General features: G+C 31.6%; 1 long non-coding RNA gene across 1 annotated transcript; it reads right to left on the reverse strand.

Moving 5' to 3' along the window:
• Positions 1-20,037: 20,037 nt before the first annotated feature.
• LOC134690519 (uncharacterized) lies at positions 20,038-21,345 on the reverse strand. The gene is made up of 3 exons (XR_010101954.1): positions 21,126-21,345; positions 20,697-20,775; positions 20,038-20,132 (listed from the first exon to the last, which is right to left on the reverse strand). It is a non-coding gene; the product is annotated as an uncharacterized LOC134690519 (long non-coding RNA).
• Positions 21,346-22,102: the final 757 nt, after the last annotated feature.

Consider the following 22,102-nt stretch of genomic DNA (forward strand, 5'->3'; position numbering starts at 1 on the left):
TATCATAAAACACTAATAAATTCAATGTTATCCAGGTGTCAAAACTGATAGAGAAAACATGCGAAACGCAAACGTAAACTTATTAAAAATAATTTTGGTCAAGAAATTAGCAAATCAAAATAAACTGATAGTTAAGTGCAAAAAGAAAAATAAACACACATGAAAAGCAAAAAAATTAAGCACACAAAAAATTATTTTGACCCTACAATATGCTTTGGAATTTAAAAAAGTATTTACTAGTTAAAGAAATATATAACGATCGAGTCGATTATAAATAAAAATAAAACAGCAAAAAAAGCAATGTTGGGACAAAAATTTAAAAATGAAAAAAAATCTGATTGTAAAAGTGGAAGGTTCAAAGGACAACAACCCGACCAGACAGCAGTAAATTAAACAGCCGAAGCCCATCAATGGATCTAAAACGCAGCGAAAAAATCTTGCACCCGGAGACGGGCTTCAGATGACCCCTTGACGATAAGTATGTACTACCTTAGGGAAAATAAACGTCATACTACACTCCAAACCATACAGATGAACTATAAATAAGAATTATACAAGACAAACAAATGTTAGACGCACCTGCCTTAGGACGGGCGAACTCATGCAGTGGGATTAAAAGAAATCAGAAGATGTGGTATGAGTGCGGACGAGACAACTCTCCATCTGAGTCACAATTTCATAAAGTAAACCATTAGAGTTAGGTAAACATAACTAGTGAGATCTGAACCATTTCAATATACCTCTAGCAAATGTTAAAAAACAAAAACATACAGCAATACACAAAGCAACACTCTGATTACAAGAAGTCCGATTCCGATGTCAGAATATGTAACAAAAGAGACATACATTAACAAAAACTAATAGCAGCCAGCTCCAAACTTCAATACAACTGATTGAAAGAGTAATATGAAAATCTATCGCATTCAGAGGCATTGGAGATTCAGAATCTATACCATCATAAAATATATTAAAAGAATATAGCCCGTAGCATGCTAACCAACTGGGTTTATAATGAATGTTTTATATTCAGATACATAAAAACCTATGGGTGAATCAAATTAAATATTGATACCAAAATATGCCATCTTTAATTACATAACAACAGTTTTGTAAGTAGATTCATTCTGAGTTAGTCTGTTCAACAGTTAGGTAAGTTTCTGAGGTGAATGCCGACAACTTTGAGCTTTGTAAAGAATATCACCATTCAAAAATTAATGTATTTTACCCGAACGCATAAGATGTCTGCATGTTGATTTATATTTACGAATAATGTCCTTGTACCGGTTATGAAAATTTATTAAATGTGTTGACCAGTTTCGGATATCGAGATCTAGTGTAATATTTGTTTTTACAGAGATTTTTTTTATTGGAATTAAACACTTTATAACATACACGAGTAAATCAAACAAGTGGAGACATATGAACATAAAAAAAAATGGTGACAAGGAAACGTCACAATTTACAAATTGATTATTAACAATAGGAAATGGAAAATTATATGGTTTATCATAAAGGAGTAGGTCCAGTAAGACCCTTTTTTGGCCACAAAATATAGCAGTTTTACAAAATTGTTAAAATGTACTCTTTTAGTTATTTATTGCACAGTAGAATGCTTCTGCTACAAGAATACTGGCTGTTTTTGACAATACAATGCACATATATCGGGTACTAGCATCATTAATTCATGCTAAATTACTAAAATCTTCACAATTCTAGCATGATCTGGAAAGATACCAGAGGGATATTCAACTTATAGAATGCATATACACTTACAACGCCATAGCTAAAAAAGAAAAAAACATACCAAAAAAAAAAACATACACAAGACACGACATGAATAGCTTAAGACTTAGCAAAACGAACCCCACCAACAACTAAATAGTGACCTCAGGTGCTTCGGAAGGACAAGCAGATCTTGCTTCAAATGTGACACCCGTACTATCATTGCTGTGTCTAGCGCCAACACAACTTATGTTTTGTTGCATTTTAACAGAATAAAGTCGGTCTTTATAAAAAATAACTAATATATATATTTTTATTTCTCGTCATCCTCAAAAGCACGGTTTTTTTTATTTGACCAAACAAGTTTATATTTGAGCATTGATCGAGATTTCTTTACAGTTGATGAATAGCGAATTATAAGCCTGAAATTTTTGATAATTTTTCATCCATTTATATATGTACTGTATTTTTTTTTATATAACTTGAACAACTAAACCGTACATGAGCATCAATTTTATCTCACAGCCTATAATACAGTTTTTATGGTAAAATATTTATATGTTAGGATCTCTTCTGGTAAATTGAAAAAATGCGTATCATATTCCTCCGCTAATAAAACTGCAGCATACATTTTGTAAGTAAGTATAATTGGTTATGGTCAGGTTAATTACAAGTTCATGGATGTTAAATATTTACACATTTCTGAACCAGAGAATATCAGTTTTAACCCCTTATAAAAAAGGAAAACAACACTTTATAAATAACATGTTTCCGAAGCGCTTTCTTTTAGATTGGCATACATCATACATAGACGATTGTTTGTTTTATTTTGTTTTTTTTTAAAGCGAATGATGTAAAATAATCGAAAGTGTTAAAGTGTAAGTGCTTTGTAAACAAATAAAGCGAAACTACAAAATAAGCCCGAGCCAGACAAAGTCAGCCTAAGGCAGTTGAAAACAGCTTCTTAATAATTACAAAGTTTACAAAATGGATTTTTGGAAAGGGGTTTTGTTAATCATGTCAGCACCGAAATAATAGTTTCAGACATTATCATTCGCAGTTGTGATTTTTAATTTGTGAAGTCCCTTTCATGATAAAAAGAATGAATTAGATAAATTCGTAACGGAAAGTCCTTAATCAAATGGCAAATTTCATAAGCTCAAACAAATCAAATAAATGTGTAAAAAAGAAATGTCATATATTTAACTTTAAGTTAGTAATTAAACAAACAACAACATTGAAACTGGTTTTTTTTGTAAAGCTAGCTAGATTTCTCACTTATATAGCAGCTGTATATAGTTTCATTACACTGACACCAATATGTAAGTATAACAAAGACATCAGCACAAATGAAAGAATACAAAAAATGACAATAGCACAATGATAGAGCGACTAAATACTGAAGAGAAAAGGTTAAAAAAATACAAAGACGAAGTAAAAAGACGCTATATCTGACAAGTAATTCAGATTATTCTTTACATTTGTTATTAATCAATGAATGCAGACTTTTAAAAGTATAATTTACAATAATCGTAAAATATACCATAGCAAACTATTGTATGAAGAAGTTATACCATATTTATCTTTAGAAACTGTGCTATCATTAACAGATCTTTACCACAATTATACAATAATTTTAAAATATCACAATAATCATTGATTATCATCAATATGTTTTGAGCTTACTTATTGTGAAAATGGACAAAATTTGTATGATAAAATTGAGAATGGAAATGGGGAATGTGTCAAAGAGACAACAACCCGACCAAAATAAAAAACAACAGCAGAAGGTCACCAACAGGTCTTCAATGTAGCGAGAAATTACCGCACCCGGAGGCGTCCTTCAGCTGGCCCCTAAACAAATATATACTAGTTCAGTGATAATGAACGCCATACTAATTTCCAAATTGTACACAAGAAACTAATATGAAAATAATACAAGACTAACAAAGGCCAGCGGCTCCTGACTTGGGACAGGCGCAAAAATGCGGCGGGGTTAAACATGTTTGTGAGATCTCATCCCTCCCCCTATACCTCTAACCAATGTAGAAAAATAAACGCATAACAATACGCACATTAAAATTCAGTTCAAGAGAAGTCCGAGTCTGATGTCAGAAGATGTAACCAAAGAAAATAAACAAAATGACAATATATCTTTTTCCTTGTCACCAATTTACGTTGAAGGCTTATTTGATAGTTTAATGAATAAAAAATTATTAATACAACAACTACTCAATACACATTACAAGTAACAAAAGAACATGCAGCATACATTTTTCATCGGTAAACCCAACACATCATTTTAGTGCAACGATTGTTCGTATGAATACTTAAAGAGTAAAATAACAAAAAATACTCCAAGGAATATACAATACGAAAAGTCTATGATAAAAGAAAAATATCAACAACTCAAACACATTAAACAAATGAATAACAAAGGTCATATTCCTGGTATGGTACATGCATTTTCTACGAAGGAAAATCGTGGACTAACCCTGGTTTTATTTATTGTAGCTAGCTAAACCTTTCATCTTTATGACAGTCGCATACACTTCCATTATATCGAAAAAAATATTTGAACAAAACAAACTGACATGATTGGTAAAAATAAGGTAGAATAATGAACATTTTGTTATAAACTTAATCACAATAAAAAAAAAAAAATATGTCAACACAGAAAAACCAAAGGGCATATAAGACAAAGCATAGCAGAAAAGACGAAAGACAAAAAATAGCCATAGCACAAAACTACAATGACGGAATTTATACACACTGATCCATGTCAAATGAATATTGCCAATAACAGAATTAATTTACAAAGACAAATAAAAGAATACTTTTACACGATATCAATGTAATAAGTTACGTCAGCACCTCTTTTTTTGTACTTAAAGACCATAAAGTATCATTTGCGAAACTGATACGGAATAGTCATTGAATAATGGATTCATGGTGTTAAAGTTAAAGTCATACCTTCTTTTTCATGGACGTCATCACTTAGAAGATAAATAAGTTCGGGACTTAAACTGTATACTTTAAGACTATCCTGTATTATTTGTGAAATTGATACAGAATATTTATAACAAGGTCTTGGTATCATCAAATGGGCTATGTTTTAGAAACAAATAGAAAAGACGTTCATTAACATAACCCTGATTTAACAACTTTCTGCGCAGACACTAATGACTTTTACTTTTGAATAGAAACGACATGCTCTAGGATACTGAAAACGTTTTGAAATGTATATCCAATATGCAGGTGAAGTTGATATATTTCTACTGAGATCGATAAATTGATAATTTAAAAATTACAATCGTCTCATTTGTGGTACTGGGATTACCGTTTTTATCAATTCGAGGTATAAGTCTTGCTTTGCCGAACGTGTCAATCGTCATACTTTAAATCATTTTACGTTGGATATTGGAAGTAATTTGATTCAATTAAGGCTAGATGTCATATTAAATATTGTTTTTAAATTATGAGGTTTTGCTATTTAGGCCACACCAATTTAATTTCTTGTTCTACGGATTTTTGGACTCCAAAATTTGGGGCGGGCGAGCGATTTGAAAATTTTAATAAACAAAATATTTAATTTGCTAAATTTTGAGGCGAAAGTAAAGGCGAGCGATTATTATTTTTTTTGTAAACATAAAATTGTAGGTTTTGACAATATTAAAATTTTAAATATCACTTGTACTTTGACATTTCTTTAATTTCTGAAGTAACTTTTCCCTGTTCACCAAGAAATAATTAAATCTGGTCTATATATGTGTGACTGACAATGAGACAATTATCCATCTAAGTCATAATCAGTTTGGGGGCAACCCCTCAATGTTATTAATATCCCTTTTACATGTTTTATGAGGGGTCAATATAAGTTATAATATATTTGTTTGTACAAAAGGGCTCATACATGTATTTTCTCAAAAATATCTTTCTGGTATTAAATGGTCAAAACATGTCCACGAATTTTGTTAAATTTCCTGGATTTTAAACATGTTAAATTAACGCATTTACTTTAACACTTTAGTATTATTCAAAATAAGTGGACCCCTCTTTTACAAAAAGTTGTTTAAATATGATGTAGCTCTAATCTTTTTGTTTTCAAAAGTTTTGTATAGAAGAACTATACAAATGATCCTTGGTATTACTATTTTCTTTTCTACATCAGTAAAATGACCCCTTGTCTGTGAGGGAGGGTTGTTTTCAGCCTGATAATAAAAAAACTGTTAAAAAGGTCAAAGAACGGCCTTTTACACAGGGCTTTGATACAGACCAAACAGCAAGCTATAAAGGACCCCAAAATTAGTAGCGTTACGTATACATTTTAACAGAAAATCCAACGATATAATTTATATATCCAAACGACACAATACCAATGAACAACGTCAACAAACAATAACTGCTAAACGACAGGCCCATGAATCAATCAGGACAGATGCATAAACATGCAGCGGCTATGGATAGTTTTGTTTCGCCAGCATACAATATAATTGCAGTTGAAGGCAAATCCTTCAGAACTTCTTTGTACTTTATTCTAACAACGAACATTTTTTGAAAGGGAATATAAGTAAGGGGGAAAGACACGAATTTGTTGTTATATACAGGTATTTCCGCTGTTATAAATTTATTTCGGAGCACTCCAACTTTGGATAAATAGGTTTCATGTTGAAACAAATATTCTCACAGATATTTAAACAGTGTGGTTGGGTGTTTTTATGTTTAAAATCGTTATATACAGGTTAGACTGTGATTTTAAAAACAAATGTTGATATCTTTTTATAAAATTTACAAAAACAACGGTGCGGGAAATGGACATGATTACATTTCCGGATGCGGGAAGCGGGGATATAAAAAAAATAAAAACATTATGTTTTGGAAAAAATAGACGCGGGCGGGTCGGTCGAACAAGGAATCAAATTGGTGTGGCTTTATATACACAATATCTATGTTATTTGGGAAAAAATGAAAAACAAAACATTGTTGCCAAATGTTCCACTTTACCCAATTCGGATTTATGTCATTTGTTTCTATTACCACATGTATCAGTTGGCAGAAATCCAAAATCATTAATGAAAAAGCTAAAAACCATCACATTAGAAAATAGGACTAGATTGATATGAGACGAAAATAATAAAATCCATGCTTAATTGGATGAAACTATGTTTCTTGACGGAAATCATTTAGCATATTAAGTACTTATTCTATTATTTAATGTTTGTACTTTATCATTTGACAACATAAAATTAAACTAAAATAAACCGATGTGAAGTGCAAAAAAAAAAAATCTCACAATCCGACAGCAAATCGATCTGTTTTTTAGGAAAAAAAATCCATATCAATAGAAATATCTTTATGTATTGCATGTTGTTTTTTGATTTGTTCTAATGTTATCTTTTATTCAAAGGATTCCTGGTTAACTAGTTTGCATCATAATATGTAAGAAGTGTGGACACAAATAAGTGTGGATTGTATGTTTGGATGTTTGATCGTGTTTTCTAACATAAAGAGGTCTCTGGTTTTCTCCTATAGGGTTATATGTTGAACTGTGGTGCACAGTAAAATCGAATCTTAATCAAACACTAAAACAGAATCTTTTATTCAATTTTCAAGACTGTCATGGAGGAGACACTAATTTTAATCAGTACCAACCAGTCATAGATTTTTTTTAATTAGGCAGTTCTTTTAATATCAAATCAACATAGCCTGTATTTCAGTGGTTGTCGTTTGTTTATGTGTGATATATTTGTTTTTCGTTCATTTTTGTTTTATATAAATAAGGCCGTTAGTTTTCTCGTTTGAAAAAAGATCCTTTTATGGAACACAACTAACTGAGTGAGCAACAATCCTAGGGAGATTGTAAATATTTCCGAATGATTCCGATAAAATATGTTTCACAATTTTAAGTGTGGATAGCAGCAAAAACTTCACTAGAGGAGGATCAAATCAAGTGAAATTTGTGCATGATGTGATTCGCGATATAGTATCCGAGTACATGCAAGCATGTAGTATTTGTATGGTTCTATTGATGTTCCTTTGAGGTATTAATTTCTTACTTGAGTTTGTCCACTTAAAATTGTTTACTAGTTAATGATCTCCATGGTATCGTTAGTTAAAGATTTTCGTAATTGTTTCTATGAAGACTTAATACTGTTTTTTTTAAAAGTAACAATGATATACGAATTATGTCAGATACCAATACAGATGCCCGAAACTCCTACAAACAGCTGTAATAGTCTTTTAGATATGATCAGGACTGACAAACAAAAGGATTACAAAAATAAATACTTGTTTACATTATCAGTATGTATAAGTGAATGATCATTTAAATTGAGGACTCATCAGTAGACAGAATATTTTGTCTATGTTTTAAAACACCTGACAAAAACCCCTAGCGTTATAATGCTAGTACCACGAGTATTGTTTGGTAAATTTGTACGTTTCTTTATTTAGCGTTTGGACAAAACAAAATTAGGTTCAAGTTTTATAAAATGCTTTAACATATTTAATATCCCCTTAAATACTTACATCAAATGGATGCTACTTCAACAACTCATTGTGCTGCCAATTGTGATCATCTTACTGCAGATCATGTGCAATTGTGAGTTGTGTGTCAAATCTTTATTTCAAAAAGAATTCATTTGCTAAGCAATTTAAAAATAAACGTTAACAATAAGCTCAATCAAGTGATATTGTGTGTTATAGAGGCCTATCATGAACATTTACCCATCATAACCACCTCTGGTCATCGATAATCTAACAAAAATGCCAAACTAAATGGATCAGAAGCCACCAAAAAGGCATATTTCTTTCTTTATATTATATATACGTTTCCCAATTGAAATATATTTAGTTGTGGTAGAAACATTCAGTTTCTAGCAAGTTGCTGTCCCTCCATGATGCCCGCATTAATTATATATGCCGAGTGCCCTTCTTTTTGAAATAACATTGATGTCTATTTTACTGACTAGTCACAATAAAATCAAAGTTTTAATTTTTGTTTAGGTTGAACCATATACTTAAAATTGTTGTGAAAGATTAAAATAATAAACTGCTTCGCTGAGCGCAGTTGAATACGCCCTTTATGGTCCAACCCTGAACAGGTTGGCCAAAAATGGACATAATAATCAAGCTTGAGACAGCTCGGAATATGGATTGTAATTAAATATTTGACATATTACAGGTTACTGAATAAATGTAGTCAAAGAACTTGAAATTGGTTATATGAATTGAATTTATATCGAATTAAAGATTTCTTGCTGTTATGCAATGCACTGTGCTGTTGCAATACTAATAATCTGTTGTCAGACTAATGAACTTATAACCTTTTTCAATTTTTTATATAAATAAAACTGTTTGTTTTTTCTCGTTTGAATTATTATACATTTTCATTTTGGGCCCTTTTATAGCTGACTATGCAGTATGAGCATTGTTGAAGCCAGTACGGTGATCTATATTTGTTTCTTTTTGTGTCATTTTGGTATGTTGTGGAGAGTTGTCACATTGGAAATCATACCACATCTTCTTTTTTATCTAAACTAATTAATTTCAATTTCTTCTCAATGTCGAATTTGAAATTTATGAAAATCAATAGGGAGATTATTACTAGATTTATTCCACTGGACTGGGTAGAGTTTAAGAAGTTCGCTCATTTAAGACCAGTTCACCTATAGACAGGATATTTGGAATAAGCTCATCAATGAAGTATCAAGTTAATCGTCCAATATCATATAATCTGTTCTTTTGTATATGCGTTTGGTGATACTGATAAGTGATTATAATTCAATTAGTATTGCAACGGCAATCATTCTTATCACACACATATTCAAATAGACCGTCCTTATGCGAATTAAAACATAAGCTCCGCCCGATCTGTTGAAATAACATTGGTTATACATCAATAGCTATAAATATGTCACCAAAGTTTCATGAGAACTACTGAAAGCATTTTTGAGCTATTGTCCAAAACTTTAAAAGCACCCCTTTTTTTAATGAATAAAACCACCAGAACTGAGAAATGTACAATCTAAATTTATTAAGATTTTGAACGGAGCTTACATCAACAGATACACAATTCACCAAAGTTTCATGAGATCTGTTGAAAGAATTTTTTAGTTATTTTCATAAAACTGGAAAATCCTCCCTTTTTTCGGAATAAAATCCTGCAACTCAGAATCTTAAATTTTTAAAAATCAAAAGGGAGCTTATGTCAATAAATATACACAATTCACCAAAAGTTCTTGCAAATTGGTAAACCAATTCTTGAGTTATTGCCGGAACACTGGAAAATCAACCCTTTTTGAATAAATAAAACCCAAAATCTCGGAAAAAGGTAAATTAGAAATTTATGTGACAAAAACCAAAAGGTAGCACACGTCAAGAATATAATTTATTCACCAAAGTTTCATGCATATTGGTTTGTGTTTTTTAGTGTATATCCGACATGTTGACGACATACGGACGTACGGACGGTCAATAGTATACCATAAAACGTCCCCGTAAACTTGCCTATATATATTTGCCGTAGGATTATAGTAGGGATTATAGTAAGGGGATGGTAGGGTCACCTGGGTCTGTGGGTTAATGTCACATTAACCAATTGCCTATCATTTTTTTATGATTGAAAGAAGGGGGATGTTAAAGTCACCTTACCCAAACTTTGGACCTCATTCAAAAAACAATCTGTTATTTTATCCAACTGGGTCTTTTGGTACAAGGAATCTAAAGCAATTGCCTATAAATTGTACCTAGTGTGGACTTTTTTATGATTTGAATTTGGGAGGTGGTGGGGTCACCTTACCCCAACTTTAAACTTCTATTAAAAAAAATCCGTAAAAAGTTTACCTGTTTTCTCGACATAATTTGGAATAAAAAAAATTAAAAGTAGTTTAATATATAGTAAGAAAGTAGCGTGTAGTTATTACCTTTTATTTCAACTTGATGAATATGACAACAACATGCTGTATTTGATGTTTCTTGACCAATCTGTTTAGGTTCATTTTGTTTTTAAACGAATATATTAAGCTTGATGATTTAATTGAATAATGTATGAACTATGTATATCATGGTTTTATTAGTACAATGTATAGAGACTACAAACCAATCTAAAAATAACACTTATGAGAGAAAGGATAAGCAAAAGGGAACTTTTAAAATCATAAGAGATACCCGGCTGTAAAAAGAAACTGTTTTGGATAAATGAATAACTAAAAGTTTGTATTTGAGAGAATAAAATGCATTTCGTTTTCCTCCTGAAAAATGTTTGTCGATTGTTAGATTTCAAAGAACGTTTCAGGTAAATGCAAGTCTTCGGTTTTTAGGCATGATCAGCTAGCTTGATCTACTTATTGTTCGATAGCTAGAGTCTGGTATACAGACTTTGAATTTGTTAAGACATCATTGGCAGAAAACTCAACCATAGATTTAATAAGAAATATAACCCTACAGGAACTCAATGGCGCCTTGAAAGGTCAAGTACAAGGTAAATTGTTACATGTTTGGTGAAATTATCTCAACTTTATTACTGCATTGGGTTTCAAGTTTTCATCAAATATGTCAGAAGATCCGGCTTACCTTCTAATTTTTCTGGAATGATTTTTTCTAAAAATAGAACGTTGGAGCAAGTAAAATGCACTTTTAGCATATTTAGTATATAATATGAAACCGCTACAGTCTGTTGATATAATAACTTTCAGATAACCTCTTTTATAAGTCAGGGCTTTCCCTAGGTCATTATTTTTGGCCACCTATTTCAAAAGATCCATGTGAATTCTGATTATCGTCTGATCAGGTAAAGTCCGAGAAACCTAAATCAAAATAAATAAAAATGATGGATGAAAAAAAACAACGTTAGTTATATTTCATTACAAAATTCTTGCACAAACGATAAATTTTAATCGCCACGATTGTTTAATTTTTTTATAAGTGTTAGTCCGTCAAACATTTAAAATGACTTTTCAGCAATTTGGCACATTTTTGTTTAAACGGAAATATACAATGAGACACTTTAAAAAGTAACAGTTATGATGGACCATATTAAACCAAGAGTTCAAAATGGTGAAGTTGAAATCATCCCTTCGTAAATTTACAGACGCCATCACGAGTTGGTTGACCGTTACATGTATGGAATAACCGTTTCACAGATATGTCATTTGTTTGCAAGCGCCTTTGTACTATATTTCAATTCGAAAACAAATCGATACAATGAATGTGTTTATTGTCTCCTCCTCGAACAGGTTTATAATTGATTGAATATTGAATTAATACACATTTTCAAAGTTAATATATCATTGTATTTAGAGAAGGCAATTATGTATATCTAAATTATATGTGTTTTAAAAAAGCTTCATATTATCAAATAGCAATAAAAAAACACTTTTATATTTTTTTTAAATTAATCATATACGTGTTAAGTTATTTAGTTTGATGAGGAAACTGTGAAAGTACAGATAGTGAATCTGCCTCAAACTTATCATGACATTGTTTATATATAAAGCAGTGTTATGGTAATACATTATATAAAAAGTAACCCCTTTACTCTTTACTAGAGGTGAATTATGCAGGTGAATAACACATGTTTTATTCTGTTGTTATGAACACACACTATTTTAAATTGTTTTCCGCATCATATAACACTCAACAGCATTGGTCCTGGTACTTGTAAAATCATTTCTTGTTTTAATTTAGTATACTTACTCATGTGATAATTCAAATCAAGCAGACATATTGGTTCAACGTATCTGAATTAAATGAGCATTCAATAAAAATAAATACATGTATGCTTTGCACCCATCTCCCAAACAGAAGCAAACATAATATAAACATACAAACAATCACAGTTTTAGAACAATATCAGAACATAATACCCCAACTTTTTCCCATAAATTTCAAAACTACATGTATGTCAAATACTGAAGTAAGAAGTGATGAATGAAACCTGTTTGTATCCCTCTGAAAGGTTGGGCCTTTTTCTACTGATTTTCAAAGTTCGTTCTTGTATTCATGATATTGTATTGTTTCACCACTGTTCGAGGTTAGGAGAGTGTTGGGATCCCGCCAACCTGTTTAACCCCGGCACATTCTGGCTAGTTTGAATTTGTTTGTATTGACATTTCTGGACCTTTTATGACTGACTATGCGTATGAGCTTTGCTCATTGTTTAAGGCCGAACGGTTACCTTTAGTTGTTAAGTGTGTGTCATTTGGTCTCTAGTGGAGAGTTGTATCATTGGCAATCCTACCACATCCTCTTTTCTATATAAAGCATTTGAACTTTTTTTTATAGGCTTAGTTAAAAAAAACAAAAAACAATAAAAATATTGAAATCCGAAGAAAGTTTAAAACGGAGGGTCCTTAATTAAATAGCAAAGTCAAAAGTTCGAACGCATCAAACGAATGAATAACAATAATAACGAAAGTACTTTAAACAAATAAAACAACTAAGATAGTAAAATTATTTGATAATATGATTTTTATGACAATGAATAGATTTGCTACTTCATTTGAAATTTGATGAATACATTGGCAATCATATAACGTCTACTAATTTGTAGGAAAAATAGGAACACCAAAGGACTGCACCGAGTTAAAAACCATAAGATCTCAATCAGGTGTTTATGAAATATTTCCCGATAAAACAGAAGGAGTAAAAGCTTATTGTAACATGGATACAGACAGTGGAGGATGGACAGTAGGTTTTTTGTTTTTTATGTCTATGTTATTTTATTTGAAAACAATAGAGATTAACGGTTTGTAAACTTAAAATTATTTTGTATGTGTTCTCAAGAAATGCGTAAATGAAAATAACCTTTGGTGCAATTGAAAATATAAACAAAATTAGACATAAAGCAGAAATTTTAAATTCTCTAGATCTCTTCAAATGCATACAGTTTATCAGATTTAATGATCCTGGTTAATCACTGCTGCTAGTTGAATATTGATCAATTAAAAAGGGTGTCAGACGTGCCTTGATACAGATATGTTTAAAATACACATAATATATAATTCATGCAAACTTAAAATCCCCAAAGGGTTTTTTCTTAGATATATTTTTGGTTATTTCATTTTAAATGTCATTCTTGTTCGTATTGTTCTCCGTGTGTTTTGGTACTTATACATCGTTGGCTTTAAAGTATTCAGTTTTGAGTGTTCCTAACGATTGTCAATCATGACAGGCAATAAAGAAGTATCACATTCAAAAGTCACATTTACGTGTGTTGTGTTTATATGTAAAATTCAGTGCAGCTGTGGGCTGTAAATAAATTTGATATTATCTTATTATTTCATCATTTTATTGAAGATCATCCAGAAAAAATATGACGAATCCGTTAACTTCCAGAGATCTTGGACAGAATGCGAAAACGGGTTCGGTGACGTCAATGGAGAATATTGGCTTGGTAGGTTGACATAAAACGCATTACCAATGAGCCTTACATTATCATAAAAGTATATGACTAGATAGGTCTAGTGAATAAACGGTCTATTTCATATTTATGGATCTCAATAATATGTTTGATCTTTGTATTTCTGGTAATACAATTCCAATGTTTTCATTTAGAGGCAAATCTATCACTTTTTTTGGTGCAAAGAACAACTAAACACAGTATTCGTGTTGCTTCTTATACATGACATTTCTATACGTGTTATGTGTTTGATTTTCTATAAATCTCGTCAATATAGATATAATTATAAAATCCAAACTATAAACTTTTATCCCTTTCGTTTATTATTAACTTCAGTCATATCCTCGATTTATGTTTTTCATTTTTATATGAAAATATATTGATAATTTGTTAAACGTCTTTTTTCAGGCAACAAATACGTTCATCGCTTGACATCTAGTGGTACATATGAGTTGAGAATAGACCTCACTGATAAGAAGAACAACAAGAAGTATGCTAAATATAAAACATTTGTTGTTGGAGATGCAGCCTCACAATACAAGCTGACGATTGGAGGGTATAGCGGGGATGCAGGTAAGATTTTATTTTTTGTTTAACATACACCATTTCAGTACAAGCCGACGTTTGCAGGATATAGCGGAAATTCAGGTAACGCAATGTGTGTTAGCAATTAAAAATCACAGTTAAACTGACGATTTTGAGGTTATAGCGGAAGTGAAAGTAAATTGAAAAGGCTAACATCATAGTTCAAGCTGATAATTGAAGGCTATAGCGGAAATGCAGGTATCCTATTTGATGTCTGAGATAAAATAACACATTATATGCTGACGATAGGAAGAAATACATGTAGAAGATGTGTTTTTAAAGTGAAGTTTAAGATTCGGGAAAAGAGCTTAAATGCATGTACATCTTTCATGAAAGCTAACGTCGAGCTTGTGGGTTATAGTTTCAATGCAGGTTAGACATTCGTTGATGAAGAAAAATTATCACAGTGGAAGATAACGGTTATGGCGATATCTAAGTACAATCTGAAGATTTTGGAACACTGCTTAAATGCAGGTAAATTAATGGAGATGCATCATCCCAGTACAGGCTCTGGTTGTTGCAGAAATACAGACATGAAAATACGGATTTTTTGTGTTATTAAAATTTGCTGTTATTAATATTAGAATTTATTATAAATTAAGGAATGTATCTTCCTCATGCAAAGCTCTGGTTCCTTTCACGGATTTGGCTATACTTTTTGGACCTTTTGGATTATAGCTCGTCGTCTTTTATATAAGCTTTGGGTTTCAACTATTTTGGCCACGAGCATCATTGAAGAGACATGTATTGTCGAAATGCGCATCTGGTGCTAGAAAATTGGTACCGTTAATTTTATTAGACATTTGTTACTGAAGTGCAACATCACAATCCAAGCCGAATTATAGATGCTGGTCTATATATCAGTACTATGATATGTTGTTTTTTTATTTGCAATATTGGTGGTACAATACCATGATAAGTAGCTGTTTAAATATGTACGAATTATCTTTTGTATTTAAATTCAAAGCGGATATTTGTTTAAGCTGATAAAGCGAAAACTGGTGATATTTTGAACGCTTGAATAATGGCTATATCGTTCCTATTTTCTGAGGGGCACCCGTTTGATTATGGCTGCAATAACGAAACAGTGCTTGAAACTAAATTTTCAGTGTTCTTAACTAGTTCATTAACTACTTTTAAAGAGCTTATCATAAACTATTGTAATAAAATATATGAAAATAGTGGTATAAACTATTTTTGGAGCGTAAAAAATTCTTTGGATGTTTTAGATAAATTACGTGCTTTTGATGGCCCTTTTGATTCTGTGAATAGTTTTTATTTTTCTACTTTTTACACTACACTCCCACACTATCTTATTAAACAAAAGTTTTCCTATTTTATTTAACGGTCGTTTGGTAAAGCTTTATGTAGATATATTTGCTGCAACTCATTTAAAGCCTTCTTCTCTAATGAGAAAGGTAAATATGCTAGATATACTTACTGGAGGTGTGATGAGATGATTGAAGCTGTTAATTTTCTACTTGATAATATTTGTGTAAGTTTCGGCAACCCAGTTTATAGTCAGGTAGACAGGTTGTAGGTATCCTCAAAGGCACTTATTGTGCCCCTTTACTATCAGATTTTTCTTTGTACTGTTACGAATCACAATATGTTTTTATGGTAAATACTTGAAATGAAAACTTATATATAATATTTCAATTTTAGGCGATTCGTTGGACTATCACAACGGAATGAAATTCACCACGGTTGACAGGGATAATGATGAACTCAATGGCAACTGTGCCGAAGTTCGGGGACCGTGGTGGTTTAAAAACTGTGCTTTCAGCACTCTTAACCGTCCATTAAGAGACCGTTGGTACTGGCATTACATAAATGGTCATTACGTGACTACGTCGGTAATGATGATACGGAAGGTCTAGATAAATAAAAATAATTTAGATGTACATGGTATAAGTTAATTTTCTTTGATATAAAGAATGATACATATTTTGCCATGCACGCGTTTAGGAATCTGATAATTCAGCTTATACTGGAGAAGAATGTCAATAATATGATTGAATTATTGTTGTTGGTTGATGGATCAAAACTAGAGTTGAAAAAAAGCTGAATGTACTAATTTTGTTCCCTACAGGGTTGCAAAGTTATGGAGGCCAGTATAGGAATTCAGTGTGAATCTACATTGTTTGCAAACAAGGCCATGTGAACGCCAAAAAATGACGCATAACCCTATGGTTTTGTTGTTGCAAAAGATAGGGCTACATTTGTACTTTCATGAATGATATATGAAAGTGTTTAATTTCTAAAGGTAAATAAGGTATAAATGTATTTCCACACATAGATTAACATTTAATTCAAAGGGAGATTTTTCACTGAAGTTACCCCTATAGAAATATAATAAGAACATATGCTGAATGATTGCCCTTATTTTCATATACAGTCTTAATGTTGTAAGTCTCCGGTCAAATTATTTTCTTTTTCAAAACAATAATATTAGGTTTGTGCTGATGATAGTTTCCAATAGTATCGTTACTAATTTTTGCCTCTAAAACAGAAAACAAATCCATAAACACAAATTTGTTGAGGCGGAAGAAGTACATTTGGCACCAGTGCTATTTTCCAATGTTTCTTTAAAAAATATGTAAATGAATAACAAAACATAAAAATTCACAAATATTGTACTGGCCTGTTACCTTCATTGAATTTACTTGTTCACAAAAACACGATTTCAAGTATTATTAATCTAAGATAGATTCATACCTCGAAGTTGATATAAGAGGACATCTCGGTACCAAAAAAACGGGACAAATATAATTCTGATATGATCAATTTTAGCAACCTTCATACCTTCATATTATTAAAATTATCCGAATGTAAAAAAGTGCTAGGCATGCTTAACTATTGTTGTAATAATGTGCTGTCTAAGTTTTCAATTTGTATTCAAAAGGTAGAAAAGAAAACTGTAATAAACAAAGACCTATTTCTGAAGATGTATAAATCAACAATGCAGACCGTTTGTATTAAGAACTTATGTCGTAATTAATAATGTTTATAATATGTTACGCAGTCTTCTGAGGCTTAGTTTTCTTTAATAAACTATAAACTATGTTTTGTTCAAATAATTTTGTTAATATACAAGTGAATAAATGTATGCGACTGTCATACACGTGAAAGCTTATAAATCAGGATGAATCCACTATTTTCACTATTAGAACATGCCTGTTCAGAGTCAAGAATACAACGGTTGTGATAATTTTTTTTAAGTATCAGAGCTTTTAATATTGCCATTTGATTAGGAATTTTTCGTTCTGAATTTTCTAAGGAGTTTAGTATTTTTGTTATTGTAGTTGCTGTCTCAATGATGTATACTTCATTTATCATCAAATAAGCCTAGAACGTAAATGAATGACACGGAAGGAAACATAATTTACAAATGTTGGTCAATTTTTTTATTAAGATCCAAGAAATGAACCCAAGACACAAGCGATAAGAACATAAACATGATACAATCACATTTAGAATGAAAACAGGGAATGTGTCAAAAAGACAGCAACCCAACCATAGAAAAAAAAACCAGCAGAAGGTCACCAACAGGTATTCAATGTAGCGAGAAATTCCTGCACCCGGAGGCGTCCTTCAGCTGACTTACAAGAAAGCTTTAGAACATTTGAAAATGAATAAAAGTAAACATATAATGAAATTATTGTTCGGGTTTTTCTCGCTACATTGAAGACCCATTGGTGGCCTTCAGCTGTTGTCTGCTTTATGGTCGGGTTGTTGTCGCTTTGACACATTCCCTATTTCTTTCTCAATTTTATTAATCAATTGGGCATGTACTGATTGAGATATTTAATTTAGGAAACACAATTAATGTATAAATTGTTACTGCTTTCGCTCGGTTTTGATAGCAAATGTGGTATGATTACCAATGATACAGCTCTCTCTACAAAAGACCAAATGAAACAGTCATTAAAAATAACTTCATTTTACAAATAGAAAGACACTTGACCTTTGACAAGAAAAAAATCACCTGAACCAATACCACTCAAAGCTTTCTGAGCAAATATCTAAAATAATATAGATGCCCTGATAGCATGTGTCAACTATCTATAAACATCACGAAAGGGTGACACATGTGGAGCAGGATCTTATTACCATTCAAAAACATTTAAGAGAGACCCAAATGTTTTAGTGGGGGTTCATGTTGTTTTATCTTTCGTGTTTTAATTTTTTATGTGCGCAATTATGTGTCTGTTTATCTCTTTTGTAGCCATGGCGTTTTCAGTTCATTTTCGATTAATGGGTTTGAATGTCCCTTTGGTATAATTCGCGCCTCTTCTTTCTAGGTTTAAGTGCATCTTTAACAACGGACGCTTTCCAATAGTCGTACACTTGATTTGATTCATAACATAAATCTTGATCTTCTATTTCTGATCATTTTCTTTTTACAATTTCTCACCGTACTATTTTGGCTTAACCGAAAACACAAAAGAGGGTAAACACATCGTCCTTTTTAAAAACGATAACTCCTTTAAACAGTCCTTAGTCGCTTTCCATTTTGCCAAATGACTTGAACCATAAAATTAGAATTGTAATGCACATACCTATCAGGTGTAATACCACCATTGATTTTTCCCTATTAGTCTTTGTTAAATTGGCACTTTAAAAAAAATTGTACAGTGTTTACCTTTATTTCAACCATAGAAATACTTTGCATGTATAAAGTTTAATCCTTTCCAGTGATACAGTGAAAATTTCACACTACATTTCATTGCATATAAGAAAGTAATCATCGCCGGAATTAAACAACCCAATTTTTACACTGTTATTTACTGGTTACCTGCTTTGGTAACTATGTAACCTTAACGTTCCAAAATATTTTATAAGACCATCAAATAAAAAAAGAATGATGCTTTCAGACTTCCAACATACATATTTACGACTCAGAAAAAATTAAGTGCATTGAAATGCAGTGTTAATTTTCTACAACTGTCAAATTCAAGGGAATATTTTTTTAGGCCTACTTTCGTATGCAACCGGATGTGACGTACCATGATTTGGTGGTATTACACCTAAAGAACACCTAAATGTCAAATAAACTTAATGTAATTTTTTTCCCTCCAATTGCAAGTTATTTCAAGCATAACTGTCAAGTTTTGTCTCAGCCAGAGCTATAGTTATAGAGAAAATCACTATAATGTAAGGCCATATCCAATGGCAATTTCAGTCTAATTTCTTCGAAAAATCCTAATTTCAGTGTATCATTATAAAATGCAGTGTTGACTAATATCTGATCATAAACTCATGATGTATGTATTCAAACAATTTAATAGAATACGAAAGACAACTTTAAGATGATAAACAATTTTATTGCACCTTTTAGAGTTCATTTGAAGGTCTGTTTTAGTCTGTATTGGTCCATTTTCCCTCCATCTTTCCTTTTTCATCAAAACTTGATATCTTTTGTCTAAAAAATAAAACAAATGTGATTATGTTCCCACATAAATGAAATAAATGTAATATTAAATCAATAATGAAGGTGTTTTAGCTAAAAGAACTGTCTCTATAAATGTTAACTGTCTACACGGAAGTTTCGATAAGCCCTTATGTGTAACTTGAGTTTTTGGTCGGTTCCCCTAGTGTGACAAATAACGGTTCCCTTTCAGTCCATCATTTGTTGTTACTGGTATCAAAGTCTTTTTATTTACTCACAACAGTATATTTCTAATAGATTTACACAAAAAGTCCACTTTCTTGTATTTTACATTAGAAAATGGGGAGAAAGAGTAATAAAAAAATACCTCCAAATGTTTTTACAAAGGGTTATGTCCCTTGGAATGAAGGTACAAAAAACATTTCGGTAAACATTATAAAGTTTAAGTATGTGACACTGGATTCTGATGTGTATAAATCCAGGGCTAATAAGTGTTTAGATGATTTATTGTATGTGCAAAATGTAGACGGCACAATGGCAAATTGTAAACTTTTGCGGCCAAAACAACAAAAAAACATGTTAATAGTTGATACTTACTTTAATGCTGAAGTGTCATCTGCAGACCAATTCACATATAATATTTTTCAACAGAATACTCTTCAGAACATGGTTAACACTGAAATAAAAAAATGCACATGTTGTATAAACAAAACTGTAAGGGTAATCTAAAATTTAACACAGTTAACTAAATACAGCTTTGTCTGTCCACCCATTTGACTTAGACAACACCCGTAAACCCCCATTTCAAGGCAATTTTACGTCTAACGTGCTTTCAGTGTCTAAATTCATTCCGAAAAGTCCATGTTTATAATGTTTAAACTGGTTTATAAATAAGTTTTAAAAATGAAAGTACAATAAGGTCAATAGTGCACATGTAGATTCCCTAAATAGGTGTAATACCACCATTGATTTTCCCTTTTAGTCTTTGTTAAATTGGGACTTTAAAAAAAATTGTACAGTATTTACCTTTATTTCAACCAAAGAAATACTTTGCATGTATAAAGTTTAATCCTTTCCAGTGATACAGTGAAAATTTCACACTACATTTCATTGCATATAAGAAAGTAATCATCGTCGGAAGTAAACAACCCAAATTTTACACTGTTATTTACTGGTTACCTGCTTTGGTAACTATGTAACCTTAACGTTCCAAAATATTTTATAAGACAATCAAATAAAAAAAGAATGATGCTTTCAGACTTCCAACATACATATTTACGATTTGCAGGATATAGCGGAAATCCAGGTAACGCAATGTGTGTTAGCAACACAAATCTCAGTTGACACTGACGATTTTGAGGTTATAGCGGAAGTGAAAGTAAGGATAGAGTGTTAACATCATGGTTCAAACTGATAATTGAAGGCTATAGCGGATATGCAGGTATCCTATTTGATGACTGAGATAAAACATCACATTAGATGCTGACGATAGGGAGAAATACATGTAGAAGATGTGTTTTTAAAGTGAAGTTTAAGATTCGGGAAAAGAGCTTAAATGCATGTACATCTTTCATGAAAGCTAACGTCGAGCCTGTGGGTTATAGTTTCAATGCAGGTTAGACAATCGTTGATGAAGAAAAATTATCACAGTGGAAGATAACGGTTATGGCGATATCTAAGTACAATCTGAAGATTTTGGAACACTGCTTAAATGCAGGTAAATTAATGGAGATGCATCATCCCATTACAGGCTCTGGTTGTTGCAGAAATACAGACATGAAAATACGGATTTTTTGTGTTATTAAAATTTGCTGTTATTAATATTAGAAATTATTATAAATTAAGGAATGTATCTTCCTCATGCAAAGCTCTGATTCCTTTCACGGATTTGGCTATACTTTTTGGACCTTTTGGATTATAGCTCTTCGTCTTTTATATAAGCTTTGGGTTTCAACTATATTTTGGCCACGAGCATCACTGAAGAGACATGTATTGTCGAAACG

Source organism: Mytilus trossulus, chromosome 11 (assembly GCF_036588685.1).
Source record: "Mytilus trossulus isolate FHL-02 chromosome 11, PNRI_Mtr1.1.1.hap1, whole genome shotgun sequence".
Taxonomy (NCBI): Eukaryota; Metazoa; Mollusca; class Bivalvia; order Mytilida; family Mytilidae; genus Mytilus; species Mytilus trossulus.